Source organism: Sphaerodactylus townsendi, linkage group LG09 (genome assembly GCF_021028975.2).
Source record: "Sphaerodactylus townsendi isolate TG3544 linkage group LG09, MPM_Stown_v2.3, whole genome shotgun sequence".
NCBI lineage: Eukaryota > Metazoa > Chordata > Lepidosauria > Squamata > Sphaerodactylidae > Sphaerodactylus > Sphaerodactylus townsendi.
Window position 1 is genome coordinate 50273087 of NC_059433.1, and position 17374 is coordinate 50290460.

A 17374-nucleotide genomic window follows, 5' to 3' on the forward strand; every position below is an offset into this window, starting at 1 on the left:
TCCTGGATACCAAGGGATAAACAACTGCTGTATCCTTCATGCCTGGCCATAAGTTTCTTGAAGACATTAATCTATTTGCTATTGACAACCATAGAGTCAGGGGTTGGATTCTCCATCAGTGTACAGAACTTACCTGCTCAACCTTCCCACTGTGGCCCACTGATGTGCAGTGACTGCTGCTCCTGGAGGATTCGGAATGACGTGAGAGAGGTCTATGCAGCTGGAAAGGAAGTAGGTAGAAACCACACATTCATTTTAGATCCAGACCAGAAACAAAGTTTGCCCAAGAACAGATACTCAAGACAGAAGTGATGCCTGAGTATCCCCAAGGACTTTCCCTTCAATTAATTTCACATAAAATTAGTAATCTCCATGATCCTGCCCCAAAACAATTCACATGCAATTAATTTTCTTTTTTCCAGCTAATTTCCATCAAATTTGTTTTTTATAAGATTTCCCTCATCTAAAAATCCCCATCTAATTTCCTGTGCCAATATATATACTGTTATTCCTACCAATTGATTTTCCCCTTGTTCCCCCAAAAGAAAAAAAATACTCTTTTTCACTTAGCATCCATCTTTTTGTTATTCAACATGCAGCTCAATCATCAGCATTAGTTGCTGTTCCCTTTTTTTTTTGAGGCTCCAGCTCCACTTTATAGAGAAAGGATAATAATAATTTTATGTATAATCAAATTTATTCCCAAATCCTCTTGCCTAGAGACTGTCCTGCACAGGAGACAAATGGTGATGGATTTTTGTAAAAAAAAAATTGTGCTGTATCCAAGGCTCATCAGTTTTGTAGTTTTAGCATTAAAACAGTAATAATAATATGCTGGGAGTGGCCAAGCAAGACTCTATAGAAAAGAAAAGCAAGATTATTTGAGGGTATTAGTGGTTCGTAAGAGCTAGAAAAGAGAGATCAAGAGTGCCCAGCACAGAAGCAATCCAAGCAAAGGCACTTATACCACCATATACAGAGGGGAAATGGTGCACAAGAGGATCATAGGCCCCTTCCGCACACACAAAATAATGTGTTTTCAAACCTCTTTCACAACTGTTTGCAAGTGGATTTTGCTATTCCGCACAGCTTCAAAGAGCACTGAAAGCAGTTTGAAAGTGCATTATTCTACATGTGCGGAATGAGCCATACATTCAAAATAGCTTGGTTCATCTCATGAAAAATTATTACAAAATCTAAGTAACATGACTTACATGGAAGGAAGTGAAATACAATTGAGAACTTGATGCCCAGGAAAGAAAGACACACTACATTTATGTCACCCCACTGACAACAAAAAGTGTGAAGAATCCCAGAAGGTGGGAAATCAGCGATAATTTGACTGATGATTATATGAAAATGTACCCGTATTTTGTAAAAAATGAAAGTCTGTTATGTAAAATAGTAATTGATGATAGCTCTTTTTTTAAATAAGAATGTGATCAAAGAAATGGGAGGCTGCATTGTACCTTTAAAGCCCTCACAGCTTGTGAACTTTTGAAAAACAACTGGTACGAACCAAATGCACCCCAGGCCTCTGATTCACTTACTCTTCAGTAGGTAAATAATGTCATTGTCATAATGTGTGTTCCACAGGCATATCTATTGTAACATGTATTTTGTTCTCTTGTGCTATTGTTTTATCTTGCTTTAAAATTTTCAACATTTAAATGTACTTGTGTATACTCTTTGCTTTCGTTTTAAAGATTATCGTAGCTGTGATTCTCTGTGTGGCTAATTCAGACCTGCATGAGACAATCAGTGTATCAGAGAAACTTCACTGAATGACTGTTTGCTGAAAAATGAGTTCATTCCTTGATTGGCAATTTAACAGCTTCTAATTCAGTGCTGCTTAGATTAAGTAGAGCACTGCTTTATTAGATTATGTCCAGATTTTTAGTGGAACGCCCAATAGATTCAGAAAGTATCACTGGATGAATGCAAATGCTTTCTGGTTTCGATCAAGTTCCACAAAAGTCTGTGTTGTCTGGTAGGGTTGGAGATTCGGACAGTCCAAATCCGAATTTTTACCGAATCTGCATGGATTTGGACGGATTCGGACGAGCAGGGGCCGAATCTGAGCTGTCCAAATCCTAACAGATCCGAATCCATGGGATTCGGATTACCAGCCGAATTGCGTTTTTATTTTTTGGTGTTTTTTTTACATTTTGGCCTGCAGGGGAGGCATTTTTAAACATATCAGCACCAAATTTTCAGGGTATCATCAGGAGACTGTCCTGATGATACCCTCCAGGTTTGGTGCATTTTGGTTTAGGGGGACCAAAGTTATGAACCCCCAAAGAAAGTGGTGTCCCTATCCCCATTCTTTCAATGGGAACTAAGGAAATGAGGGGCTACCCTTTTTGAGGGTCCGCTTTGGCCCCCCTGAACCAAACTACCAAACTTGGAGAGTATCATCAAGGACAGTCTCCTGATGATACACTGAAAATATTGGTACCCGATACATCTACAAATGCACCCTGCAGGCACCCCCAGAAATTTGCACAAGATTCATTCTTATGCAGTGACTTAGCTGCATTGCTGTCAATAGGGAATTTCTGAGAGGGGCTGTGGGAGTTGCACATTTTTCATGGTAAACCCACAAAACTTTCAGGGTATCTTCAGGAGAGTCTCTGGATGACACCATCCAGGTTTGGGGAACTTTACTTCAGAGGGAAGTGGGAGATGGGCCCCTACCCTTTTTGGGTCCCCACATAGAGATTAAACCCCCCTGCAGCAAAATTCCCCAAAGCCTGGATGGTGATGCTTCGAGACTCTTCCCTGAAGAATACCCTGAAAGTTTTGTGACCATACCTTCAGGAAATGTGCCTCACGGCTCCCCTCTATAAATTCCCCATTGACAGCAATGCAGCTAAGTCGCTACAGGCTAAGTAGACAAATTTCTGAAGGTGCCTACAGGGGACGCATTTTGAGATGTATTGGCACTTAAATTATCGAAGGGGTATCATCGAAGGTGACTGTCCTGATTCATTACCTACCTAAGTTTGGTGCAGTTTGGTTCAGGTATGGACCCTCAAAAGGGGTGCAACTATCCCCCATTGTTTCCAATGGGAGCTGATAGGGGATGGGGGGCTACACGCTTTGAGGAGTCCATAGCTTTAACCCCCCCCTGAACCAAACTGCACCAATCTTTGGGGGTATCATCAGGACAGTCTCCTGATGTTACCCTGAAATTTTGGTGTCACTAGCTTTAAAAAAATGCTGGTTTGCGTGTTTCACTGCTCACTCACTCCAGCGGAAGCACCGTATTGCAGGAAGCGGTGAAACATGAAAACCAAATTTTTAAAGCTAGTGGCACCAAATTTCAGGGTATCATCAGGAGACTGTCCTGATGGCACTCCAAAGTTTGGTGCAGTTTGGTTCAGGGGACAAAGTTAGCTGGACCACCTCAAAGGGGGGCCTCTGTATCCCCCATTGTTTCCAATGAGGAGCTAGGAGATGGTGGCTACCATTTTGAGGGTCCATAACTTTGGCCCCTAAAACCAAACTGCACCAAGCGTGGGGGTATCATCAGGACAGTCTCCTGATGTTACCCTGAAAGTTTGGTGCTGATAATGATCTAAAAATGCGCCCCTGCGAGAGTACCCCCAAAAAGGTGCCCACGGTTCTTTTTTCTGCAGTGACTTCTGCATTGCTGTCAATGGGGAATTTCTGGTGGAGAGGCTTGTGGGGTGCACATTTATCAAGGTACAGTCACAAAATGTTCAGGGTATCTTCAGGAGAGTCTTTGGATGACACCATCCAGGTTTGAGGAACTTTGCTTATGGGGGCAGTGGGAGATGGACCCTACCCATAATTGATTAGGTCCCTTGAAGCAGCTTGGTCGCAAACCTGGATGGTGTCATTGAAGAGAGTCTCCTGAAGACACCCTGAAGAAGTTTTATTAGGGTTTACCATGAGAAATGTACTCCACAGCTTCCTCCCACAGAAATTTCCTATTGGCTGCTAATGGAGCCAGCCAGCCACTACAGAGCACAGAATCTGGGGAAATTTCTTTTGGGTGACTGTGAGGGGTTGCAGTTTTAGAGGCTACTGTCACCAAAATTTCCGGGGGATTATCATAAATGTACTGTCCCTATGATACTCCCCAAGTTTGGTGAAGTTTGGTTCAGGGGTCCAACGTTATGGACCTTCAAAAGTGTAGCCCCCATCTCCTGTTAGCTTCCATTGGAAACAATGGGGGGATGGGGCACCTTTTTGAGGATCAATAACTGCCCCCAGAACCAAACTACACCAAACAGATGAGAGGAGAATCATCAGGACAGTCTCCAGATGATATCCTGAAATTTTAGTGCTGCTAGCTTTAAAATTGCACCATCTGCAGGCCAAAACGTGTAAAAACACCAAAAATTCAAAAAAAATAATAAAACGGACCCGAATTTTTCGGATTTACCCGAATTTTCGGGTATATCCGAATCGGCTATGATTCGGATTCGGGCATACAAATCATTTTATGCCCCAAAATACCCAAATCCGAATTTTACCGAATTTTTTTAGTATTGACCAACCCTATTGTCTGGCATTTAGTGAAACATCCCTTCACTTCTTTAATATATGGTTTTAATTACATTTAGATTTAGTGAAACACTGTGACCTTAGAACTTGTCTAGTTCTAATGAAGTATGTATCACAATATATATACTGCATAGGGAACAACTTGCCCTAGTCCTGAGATCAATGGGTGAGGCCATCATGTGGCAAGTTATACTGCCTGAAATAAGACTGGCAAACCCTGTCAGGAATGTGAGAGATTATTTTTTCACCTGTCACACTGAATATCAGGCAGTCCATCTCCCAGGAGTTAAGGCTGACCCTTCTGAAGAAAAGTAAGTTATTTCTGTTCTGGAAGAACTTTTATTTTACAGATTGAGTGCAAGAAAGTTTCTTGTCTTTCTGTTGTATTCTATAGATGACTTATTAATATATTTTAATGTTCAATGAGATCTTATGATTGTTATTAGCTACCTTGGGGCCCCAGATAAGGCCAAAAGGCAATGTACAAATTGTCCGAATAAATAACTAGACAGTGCCCCATAACAAGTTAACTAGCCAATAATTACCTACCCACAACTTCTAGGATTGACAAACCTGCCTCCAGTCAGCCCTTTTCTACACTTCCTGGTGCTCATCAGGGTGGATGTCAGCATGGCACTCAGAAAACATCTGTCCTGTCTCTCATCAGGGTCAAGCAAACTTTGTTCGTGCCTAGCCGGTGCAGCTTCAAACAATGAAATAGCTTTCACATGGAACACCCATGTTCAAATAGCCCTCCCAAAGCATGAGGTATGATTGGTGGAAAACCTGAGAATAGAAAACTAACAAACTTTACATACTGGACAATGATCATATTATTCACATGCTGGCTGTCACTCTCTCCCTTCAATGCCCCTCCTACTGCCCCAAGCTGAAAACAGAAGGCAACGTGTGAGAACAACTGTCAGAACCACATTTTCCATCATTACAGAAGGTCAGAAATTATTGCAATTGCATTAGTTGTATGGGCAGGGTATGTTGATTCATCATTATTCATATCTACATCCCTAATATTATATGGTTCAGCAAAGTGAGTAACAGTACAATTCTAAACAGAGCAACACCCTTCTAAGACCATTGAGGACAATGGACTTAGAAAGACATAGTTTTGTTCAGGATTGCACTGTCAGTCTCAAAATCTAATAATAGTGCTTTGCCTTCAGTGTTTAGAAAGGCATACATGTGTAAACCCTTGTCACTTCAATTAGATTATACCATCACACTATGTAACAAGAATGTGAGCTAACTTTAACCAGTCCACTACTTTAACCAGTTCTACAAACCAGTCCAGGATGTGGAATGGTATAGTGTAGCCTGATCTTGTCAGATCTTGGAAACTAAGCTGGGTCAATACTCAAATGGGAGGCCAATAAAGGTGGAATCCCCACCGACTTTGCAGAGGTAAGCAATAGCAAACCATCTCTGCTTAATTGTTTGCCTTGAAACTCCTGTGGAGTCACCATCAGTCAACTATGACTTAACATAACTTCACACATACATACACAAACCAGTCAGCAAGACTTCTGTATTATCCATATTCAAGAAAGTTCACAAAAGGCTCTGTGCAGATATTCAATATGTTTAGCCTGAACTCATGGAGATGGGTCAGATCAGCAGGTCCTGCTTCCTCATCTTTGCATGTTATGCGTAATACAAAACAACAGAGTGTGACCTGTGCAATTCTTCACTTCTGGGAAGTTAAAGTAACCAGAATTGTGATCATATATTTAAATATACTTCAGAAGGGTGTGAATATGCTTAGTAGGATGGAATGATTTGCACATCCTGAGAATTCCAATAGAGTGAAACAACATATATTAATCATGATGAGCATAATCTGCTGGGACTGTCTCTCATGAAGATTTTCAATGAATGAAAATGGAAATGCATTGGAGACATGGTACTGCAAGACGTAGATTTCGTAGATATTGCAAGACATAGATTTTGTGACATCACAAGGGATTTTGAGGCTCTGGGAAAGAAGATGAAGGATCTGGAAGCACAGGTTGAATTTCATCCGTACTCCCTGCTGAAGAACGCAGCCCAGGGAGGGAAAGAATAATAGTGGAGGTGAACATCTGGCTTTGCAGGTGGTGCTGCCAGGAAGATTTTGTTTTCTTCCACCGTGGTCTGTGGGTTCATGAAGATGAACTTCAGGGAAGGAATGGGTTGCACCTCACAGCTGTAGGTACAAACATTTTTACTAGGAGGTTCACAAACCTGATCAAGAGAGCTTTAAACTGCGTTATGTGGGGCAGGGAGGCATTATTCAAGAGTGAAGGAGTTCATCAAGTGCTAGAAATAATAGACCAATGATTAAAGAGAGAACTGAGCAAATAGTTCAAGAACCCAACAGTGGGAGGGGGGAAATCTTAAATAAGCAGACAAGGAGAATGAACCATGGACTAAGATTTCCTCTACACTAATGCACAGAGCAAGGTGAACTTGAACTCTTAACATGGAAAAGCAAATATGATATAATAGGCATAACTGAAACTTGGTGGGATGAGTCTCATGACTGAAATGTAATAATTGAAGGGTATAATCTATCTCAAAGAAAAAGACCAACTAGGAAAGAAGGGGGAGTAGCATTATATGTCAGGGATGTTTACACATGTGGCAGGTCCATGACTTAAATCCTGGAAGCCAGGTTGAGAGAATCTTGGTAAAAATTAAGAGGGGGGAGAAACAACAGTGATCTCATTGTGAGGATCTATTACAGACCACCACCACCGCAAAGCCAACTGAAGAGTTGGGTGATGTCTTCCTGGAACAGATGACAAAACTTTCAGAAAGGGGAGTAGTAGTAGTAGTAATGGGATATTTCAGTGATCCTGGTATTTGTTGGAAGTCAAACTCTGCCCAGACTATCAGGTCCAACAAATTAATCGTTTGCCATACAGACAATTTCATGGTTCAGAAGGTGGAGAAGGTAACAAGGGGATCAGCTCTTTTAGAGCTGCTCCTAACCAACAATGATGACCTGGTTAATGGGGTGGAAATGGTAAGAGGCTTAGGTGGGAGTGACCATATTCTCCTGGAATTTGTTATACAGTGGAAAGGGCATGTCAAGCATTGTCAGCCATACATTCTAGACTTTAAGAAAGCCAATTTCAGTAAACTTAGGAAACTACTGGGTGTGATCCTGTGGTTAAAAATACTAAAAGAGAAGGGAGTGCGTGATGGATGGGAGTTTCTTAAAAGTGAGATCTTGAAGACACAATTTCAAATAGTTCCAATGAGGAAAAAAATAGGAGTTGTTGAAGGAAATCAGTATGGATGTCTAAAGAACTTTCAACTGAGCTAAGATTTAAAAGGGACATGTGCAAGAAATGGAAAAGGGGGGAGATCACCAAAGAGGAATTCAAACAAATAGCCAGGATGTGTAGGGAGAAAGTCAGAAAAGCTAAAGAGCATAATGAGTTCAGGCTTGCCAGAGAGGTAAAAACAATTTAAAAGGCTTTTTTGGTTATGTCCGTATCAAAAGGAAGAAAAAGGATGTGACAGGGTTACCGCATGGAGAAGATGGCAAAATGTTAGCAAAATAGGGCACAGAGAAAAGGCAGAACTACTTAACACTTTCTTTGTCTCTGTCTTTTCCCAGAAGGAAAACAATGCTCAACCAGGGGGAAATGGAACAGAAGATGCAGTAGGGAAAATTCAGCACAGAATAAATAGAGGTAGTACAGGAATACCTACTTTAGATGAATTCAAATTTCCAGGGCTTGATGAACTCCATCCCAGGGTAATAAAAGAAGTAGTCTCAGAACTACATGCAATAATCTTTGAAAATTCCTGAAGAACAGAAGTGCTGGCACACTGGAGAACAGGAGCAGCAGTGGTGTAGGAGGTTAAGAGCTCATGTATCTAATCTGGAGGAACCCGGTTTGATTCTCCGCTCTGCCACCTAAGCTGTGGAGGCTTATCTGGAGAATTCAGATTAGCATGTACACTCCCACACACGCCAGCTGGGTGACCTTGGGCTAGTCACAGCTTCTCGGAGCTCTCTCAGCCCCATTTACCTCACAGGGTGTTTGTTGTGAGGGGGGAAGGGCAAGGAGATTGTAAGCCCCTTTGAGTCTCCTACAGGAGAGAAAGGGGGGATATAAATCCAAACTCTTCTTCTTAATGTTGTCCCTATCTTCAAAAAGGGAAAAAAGAGGACTCAAACAATTACCGCCCAGTCAGCCTGACATCAAAACCAGGAAAGATTCTTGAGCAGATCATTAAACAGTCTGTAAGCACTTAGAAGGGAATGCTGTAATCACTAAAAGTCCACATGGGTTTCCCAAAAACAAGTCATGGCAAACTAATCTTATCTCTCTCTCTCTCTCTCTCAGTTTTCTTTTGATACAGTGACAAGTTTGGTTTCACTAAGGCGTCTGATAAAGTCCCCCATGATATTCTTGCAAACAAGCTAATAACATGTGAGTTGACAATGCTAATGTTAGATGGATTTGTAATTGGTTGACTGACTGAACCCAATAGCTTATCTTCATCCTGGAGAAAAGTGACTAATGGGGTGCCATAGGGTTCTGTCCTGGGCCCAGTGCTATTCAGTATTTTTATCAATAACTTGGATGATGGAATAGAGGGCATGCTAACCAAATTTGCAGAGGACACCAAACTAGGAGGGGTAGATAATACCTCAGAGTACAGGGTCAGAATTCAAAATGATCTGAACAGATTAGAGAGCTGGGCCAAAACTAACAAAATTAATTTCAGCAGAGATAAATGCAAAATTCTATGCTTAGGCAGGAAAAAGGAAATGTACAGATATAAGATGGGTGGCACCTGGCTTGAAAACAGGACATGTGAAAGGGATCTGGGAGCCTTAGTAGTCCACAAACTGAACATGAGTCAGCAGTGTGATGCAACAGTCAAGAAAGCCAATGTGATTCTGAGCTGAATCAATAGGAGTATAGTGTCTAGATCGAGGGATGTAATAGTACCACTCTACTGTGCATTGATCAAACCTCACCTAGAATACTGTGTCCAGTTCTGGACACCACAATTAAAGAAGGATATTGACAAGCTGTAACAGGTCCAGAGGAGGGTGACCAAAATGGTAAAAGATCTGGATTCCATGCCCTATAACAAGAGGCTTAGGGAACTGAGTATGTTTAGTCCAAAGAAGAGAAGGTTAAGGGATGACATGATAGCCATATTTAAATATTTGAAGGGGTGTCATGCTGAAGATGGAGCAAACTTGTTTTCTGCTGCTCCAGAAATTGCAGGAAAAGAGAGTCTACCTAAACATCAGGAAGAACTTCCTGATGGAAAAGGCTGTTCAACAGAGGAATATGCTTCCTTGAAATGTGGTGGAGTCTCCTGCTTTGGAGGTTTTTAAACAGAAGCCGAATGGCCATCTGCCAAGGGTGCTTTGATTATGTGTTCTTGCATGGCCAGGGGGTTGGACTTGATGGACCTTGTGGTCTCTTCCAACTCTATAATTCTATCATTCTACCATTGCACTCTTGAACAGTACCTTTTGTCTGGCATGAAGCAACTGCTACTGCCAATCCCTGGACAGTGTGTCAAGTTTTGGAGGTGCACTTTTTCTAAAAAATGTTGCTACATAAATACTTCAGTGGATAAGTATGCTGGGTGTGTGGGAAAACAAGGTTTAAAAAAGCAAACACTGTCTTGAAGCATGGTGAGGAAGAGCAATACTGGACTGAAGCCAGATGCATGTGTCAGGAGAGGAGCAAGAATGGAGAAAAGCAGAATTTGTTCTACATCAGAGAAATCTATTTCTGGTCTTGCAGAGAACTGCTCTCTCCACTCATGAGCTGGGAGAAGATGCTTCCCCTTCTCCCATGGGAAAGATGAGCAATCTCTCTAAGACTCCTCACACAAAATGGATTCACCTGAAGGAGGTAATACATGGTTTCCTTTACTGGGGAAAGTGATCAGTCACTCTTCTGTAACTTTCATGCAGTGTTTACCTTTTTCTAGTTAACTAGGTAAAATACCTGGGGTTACTTTATTCTCTTCTGAATGAAACATACATTTTTATGGAGTGATGGCAAGTCTAATACCGTATGTACATAGCAGACCAAGATCAGAATTTCAGGAAAAATGGACGCCTTTTACACGTATATAGCTGTAGACTCAGAAAATAATTAAAACCAAAAGAAAAGGATTCGAAGAGGAAATGTTTTAAAATAAACTTGTTTGATAAGCAAATGTAGATAAAAAATAATGTTAAGAGCTACTGTGAAAGCACTGTAATGAAACCTAGTATAGAAACAAGTCATTAGAAAGATATGCAATACATTCTATACATAGTTGTTAAATTTACTCATTGTTCCTAAATACTGTAAGAATAATAAAGTCTTTAAAATGAAAATTTTAAAAAATGAAACATGAATTCTTCAGAATATTTCAGTGTTCGGACCATAAGAACATAAGAACATAAGAACAAGCCAGCTGGATCAGACCAAAGTCCATCTAGTCCAGCTCTCTGCTACTCGCAGTGACCCACCACGTGCCTTTGGGAGCTCACATGTAGGATGTGAACGCAATGGCCTTCTGAGGCTGTTGCTCCCGATCACCTGGTCTGTTAAGGCATTTGCAATCTCAGATCAAGGAGGATCAAGATTAGTAGCCATAAATCGACTTCTCCTCCATAAATCTGTCCAAGCCCCTTTTAAAACTATCCAGGTTAGTGGCCATCACCACCTCCTGTGGCAGCATATTCCAAACACCAATCACACGTTGCGTGAAGAAGTGTTTCCTTTTATTAGTTCTAATTCTTCCCCCCAGCATTTTCAATGAATGCCCCCTGGTTCTAGTATTGTGAGAAAGAGAGAAAAATTTCTCTCTGTCAACATTTTCTACCCCATGCATAATTTTGTAGACTTCAATCATACCCCCCCCCCCCCCCCAGACGTCTCCTCTCCAAACGACAGACCCCCAAGCGCTGCAGCCTCTCCTCATAGGGAAGGTGCTCCAGTCCCTCAATCATCCTTGTTGCCCTTCTCTGCACTTTTTCTGTCTCTTCAGTATCCTTTTTTTGAGATCGCGTGCAACCAGAACTGGACACGAATACTCTCCAGAATGCTTGATCGCACCGCGTGCTTCTATAAGGGCATGACAATCTTTGCAGTTTTATTATCAATTCCTTTTCTAATGATCCCCAGCATAGAGTTTTGCCTTCTTTACGACTGCCATGCATTGAGTTGACATTCCCATGGAACTATCAACTAAGACGCCTAAATCCCTTTCCTGGTCTGTGACTGATAGCACTGACCCCTGTAGCGTGTATGTGAAGTTTGGATTTTTTGCCCCTATGTGCATCACTTTACATTTTGCTACATTGAACTGCATTTGCCATTTCTCAGCCCACTCACCTAATTTATCAAGGTCCGCTTGGAGCTCTTCGCAGTCCTTTGTGGTTCTCACCACCCTACATAATTTGGTATCATCTGCAAACTTGGCCACCACGCTACCCACCCCTACTTCCAGGTCATTTATGAATAGGTTAAAGAGCACTGGTCCCAAAACGGATCCTTGGGGGACACCACTCCCGACATCTCTCCATTGTGAGAACTTCCCATTTACAGAACTTCCCATAATCAGTTGCCAGTATACCCATATGAATGTCAACATCCACCAAACTGTAGGCTTTTAGTCTACCACAACAACACAATCAAACTCTGATTTCAGTCTTCTGTGGATTTGCCCTAACTTCAAACTAAGCAATATCAGACTTTGAGTGAGTCAGCCTAAGGAACTCCCTCACTCTCTTTGCAAGATACAAAAGAATGAATTAATCATAGGTACGTGCCGGCCAGTGTCTTTTCTTTTGCTGGCTCAGTTCAAGATAGGTGTGGCATTTATGAATTACAGTTTGAGAAAGTTTCGCTGAGAATAAAAAGTTAATTTTTACCTACAGTCTCAGCACTTCAAGGTGGAATCTTTTAAAATGACATTACCGTGACATATTGCTATCTGGGGTGGAACAAAAGTAAAAAGCAGGACTTGTGCTCATCATTAAAGAATGTTTTGCATTGGATTTCCTTATTCTACCACTGACCAATGGAATCACCCAATACAAATAGACCTGTTTAGAAAGTGAGTGTGGACAACTGAATTTGATTCTATATTTAGCAATTCTGGACTGTTGGGATAGTATGGCAACGAAGAGAGGAGGAAGCATAGATATTATAGTTGTCAGAAGCTAAGTTTTCCATTCCACTGTTATGGATGTATAGTTCTCTCCTTTAGGCTTGTCCTTCAGTGGCATACGTCAAAGAAGACAGACCCTATACCAGTGATGGCGAACCTATGACACGGGTGCCAGAGGTGGCACTTGGAGCCCTCTCTGTGGGCACACACACACAGAGTTCATCATGTGTGGGGCAGAAAATCACCTCCTCTCACACACACACACACACACACACACACACACACACACACACACACATCTAGGCTGGCCTGGGCCACTGAGCATGACGCGTTGAGCAGGGAGGACTCGGCTGGTGGGCCTGGTGCCTGTGCTCCGGGTGGCTGCTGCCTGAGGGGGGGGGGGCGCAGATGAGGCAGAGATGCTAGAGAGGCACAGAGCGGTGTGCGTGGGACTTGCTGGAGGCAAGAGCAGGCTGGCCCCTGCTCGAGCGGGTGAGGCAGAGGAAGAGGGAGCCAACTGGTTTTTTCTAAACTAAAACCTCAGCATTCATATTAAATTGCCGGGTTGGCACTTTGCGATAAATAAGTGGGGTTTGGGTTGCAATTTGGGCACTCGGTCTCAAAAAGGCTAGCCATCACTGCCCTATACCAAAAAAAGAGAGTAGTGATTCTTAATTATTGTAGGCATGTCCTCAATGGGTCTTGTGTTAGGAAAGTGTGAGTACCGGTCATGGTTTGGAAAAGCTGATCCAACAACTAACTGAAGGAAGGGCAGAGTACAGGTGTGGGCCTGTATGTAAAAAAGAAATTATGGAAGAGACAGGGAATACAGTGGAGTGATAGTACTGTAAGTTGACTGAATTTTGTTTTCCTCAGATTTCCCAATACTCAGTTGTAAATGTATTGAAGTATCAAGCAGATTACACCATAGGGATCTTTTCTCAAGACAAACTTTTATGCCACTAACCTCAGTGAAAAAGCAGCAGCAGCCCCCCCTACAATCCCTTGTTGTTAAGCAGCAGCAGTTTCTCTCACCCATGTTCTCTAGCTTACCCCATCCCAAGGCCTCACTGACAACAGCCTAGGTGCCGTGGCTCTGGGAATGACATTACATCAAAAGCCTGCATTCCAAGCAATTAGCAAAACAGCAACTGTCACATAAGCAATGTAATACTGTATAGATAGAAACCCATCAGATGCCACAAACTCCTGGCCCCTCCTGGACACATGACATGACCACCAAACCTTTTAGGTCTTGACACTCTGCCCCCCCCCTTTTTTGACAGTCCTTGCCTGTGAGAATATCACCGATGGAACTGGCAGACTAGCCAGGAAGGCAGTAACATCATAGGCATTAACCCACTCGTTCTCCTGGAGTGGAAATGTTTCCAAGCAATTAAATATTGCAACTGCCCCCTATGTAAGCAAGAGTTCAGAATCTGTGACAGTTTGTAACAGGCATTCTTGTCAGTCATGATAGGCCGGGGGATTTCCATAGCAGGATGCTAGAGATTGGCAGGTGGCACCTTCTTCAGTAAACTGCAATGAAACACAGGGAGAACTGACTGATATGTCTTAGGCAGTTCAATCTCCACCATTACCCCCTTGGGATTCATTATAATTCCGAAGGGGATATTTCCAAATTCCATATTTGTGAAGCCACCAAGAGGGTCAATCTGGAGGACAAAAATGCCTTTCCAATGGTTTTCCTTTCAATACAGTTCTGGCTTCAGCCGCTAAGGGCACATGGAACTCTGATCACAGTAAAAGGCAATCATGTCCTTTTCCACACACACCGTTTCCATCAGTTTTTTAATAGTAATTTTTATTCAATTCTTAGCAACTACATACCACAATTAAAATGATACACTGCACAACTCTACAGTACCAGTAACCCTAACATTTAAAAACCCTACATAAACAGCAAAAAACATAAAACTATATTACTTCCCACCCAAAACCCATTGCTAAATGTATCTTTAATATTATATTGTTACCATGAATGGCTACACCAGCATTTTTAAAAAACAAAGAAAAAGAGCTATGCAATTACTATTCCATTTCAAATAATGTACTGACATAGTGTAACCTTATCTAACTTATTTCTCAGATTTAAAGGCAATTTACAGAAATATTCTCCAATCCTTCCTTCTCCTTCTCCTTCTCCTTCTAACTTACCAAGTCAATGCTTAAGACTGTTATCTGACAATCCTCTTTTTAATAACATCTAGCATTCTACTCTGTTTTACTGACTTTTATCTACAACTATTTAACGAGATGTTTTTAAGTAGACTAATGTTTTCTTACAGAATCCTTTGGCACTTGCTGCAGAAGTTATTCTCTATAAGTGTCCTTTGTATGTAAAGAGAAGTCTTTCCCATTTGAGTCAAGTGAGTCTTATTTGTTTCATCTTTAAGAGTTCCTGGTAGAAAAATATAGGCTTTTCACTTCTGCGGGACAAGGGGATTTCCTTCATAATGATGATGTCTTTGTCATCCATCTTAAACGATGATATCCAATAGGCCTCCATAATTTGATCTGCAGAGCCTTTTGCATAGAAGAAGACAACAATACCTCTGCACAGTCCCCATGATTTTGGATTTTTGGTGTTTACGTTGTATACTTTTTCAATCTTTGCAGCCATCTCATGTCATAAATTTGGTTAAAGCTGAGGAAAGTTTCTTTTGAAGATTCTCTTTCAAAGGGTCTTTTCTCTGCAACTTTTCTTGGTCTTAAGGTCTTCTCTCTATCTTGGTCCTAAGGTCTTCTCTCTAGTCTGATATTCCTTGGGGAAGGCAAAGTGGCAGGGAATAATGGTGTTGCCACTGACTCAGCTTCTCTACCCCAGCAAATCACTACAGTAAGCATTCCTTTCATGTGTGATCCCAACCAAGGAGAACAGTCTTAAGAGTCTATGCAGCTTCCTCTGGCTCTCCCCTTAATCTGAGGAGGCATGTGGCTCTCTTTGAACTGTAGACTGAAGCTTCAGATCCTGGAGCAAACCTGATTACAACCATCTTATGTCATAACTAGACCAGAACTTCCCATTTCCATCATTTTAAGCCCATTAATGAAACATTTCTTTCAAGGAGTTCCATACTTTTCCCTGTTTGGTTCCAAAAGCATTTTCAAGTAACTTTTGCTTCATTGCTTTTGAAAACACTTTTACTATATTGTTTTTTGCTGAAACATTTCCAAGTCAGCTTCCATTGCAGTGTGGTCATATTTGAAACATTTTATCTTTCCTGCTGAAAAGCCTGGCTGTGAAAGAAGATTGTCAGATCGAATGGTTTTCATACTTACAATTAAGAGAAAAGTTTTTAATGGACAAGGAAGAATGGGGATTTATAAAAGAAGCTAATGAGTTAGACGAAGGAATCAAATATATAGGGAAGAAGGAACTTACTAATTTTTACCATATACTATTAACATAAGTCACAGAGACCGAAATTGTTAAAAATGGGAAGATTATGTTGTGGTTTTTTGAAAGCTTCTTCCACTCACACAACTCAATGTCTTTTATTAAAAGATTTTGAAGCTGAGGGAAAAAAATACAGTGAATGGTAAATCTCATTCCAGCAGGCATATTGTTGTTCACCAGCATATAAATATGTTGTTCACATATTTGGGTAAAACATGGCTGTGATATTACTCATAAGGAAAACAGAGTGTTCTCAACATAAATGGGATGCTGAATTCCCCACATTGGTCTCCCTTGCTGTTAGGGCTCAGCCTAGTCTGAATGGGAACCCCTAGGAGGAAGACTCAGATAGAGAAGAGGGGACAGTGTTAGTTCCAGATGCTCAGGCACTACCTGTAGATGCATAGTAGATCCAGAGCCGTAGCGAGAGGGAACTGTGCCTGGTGCACATGTGTGCCCTGTGCCCCTGCCATGCTCTCGTTGCCCCCACACTGGCGTGCGCCCAGTACAAGACACTCCCTCCCCTGTCCCCTGGGCGCTACACCACTGCCAGGTCCACAGGCTCAAGCAGAGCATTCAGGCCGGGATCCACAGCCAGGTTGAAGCTCTGAGATTCCCTAGCAAGAGCCTAGCTCTGAAACTCTTCAGCCCCTTCATACAGAGCCAGAGGGGACCCTGACAGCTCCCTCACTCCCCTCCCCTGTCTCCAGAGCCCCAAGAGCAATGCAGGAGGAGACTACATACTTGCTTACAGCAGAGGAGACGCAGCAGCAGGTTCGTAGCTATGGGGCGAGCTAGAGTAGATGCAGAGTCTTTTCAGGAGCCAGACTAGAGTAATCCAGCTGCAAGAGGTTATTACACAAGGGAATGGGAGGCTGGCTATAAAAGAGAGGTTGCAGCTGAGCTGGTTTGTGGCAGCAACACTGTGGCTTAGTTTGCAGGTTACTGTTTCTTGTCTCATCTGGATTCCTTGCTCTGTGCACATTAGGGTCACATCTGAACCGGCTAAGACCTGTGTGTGGACTATCCTTGGTTCCTGAGGTCTATGACACTTTCAAAATACTCTTTCTCCTGGTAGTTTTCCATGATTTGTTCCAGGTTGAATTCCAAAATCTGTAGTAAGCCCTGCAGGAGGAAAAGCAGTTTGAGGAGTGAATTTACAGAAAAGAACAGCAATCCAGAAGGGTTTCCGCACTTTTTCTCCCATCCAGGCTCACCCTGATTATAAACTGGAGTCCATTTGGCAGTTGCAGGTTGGGTAACATA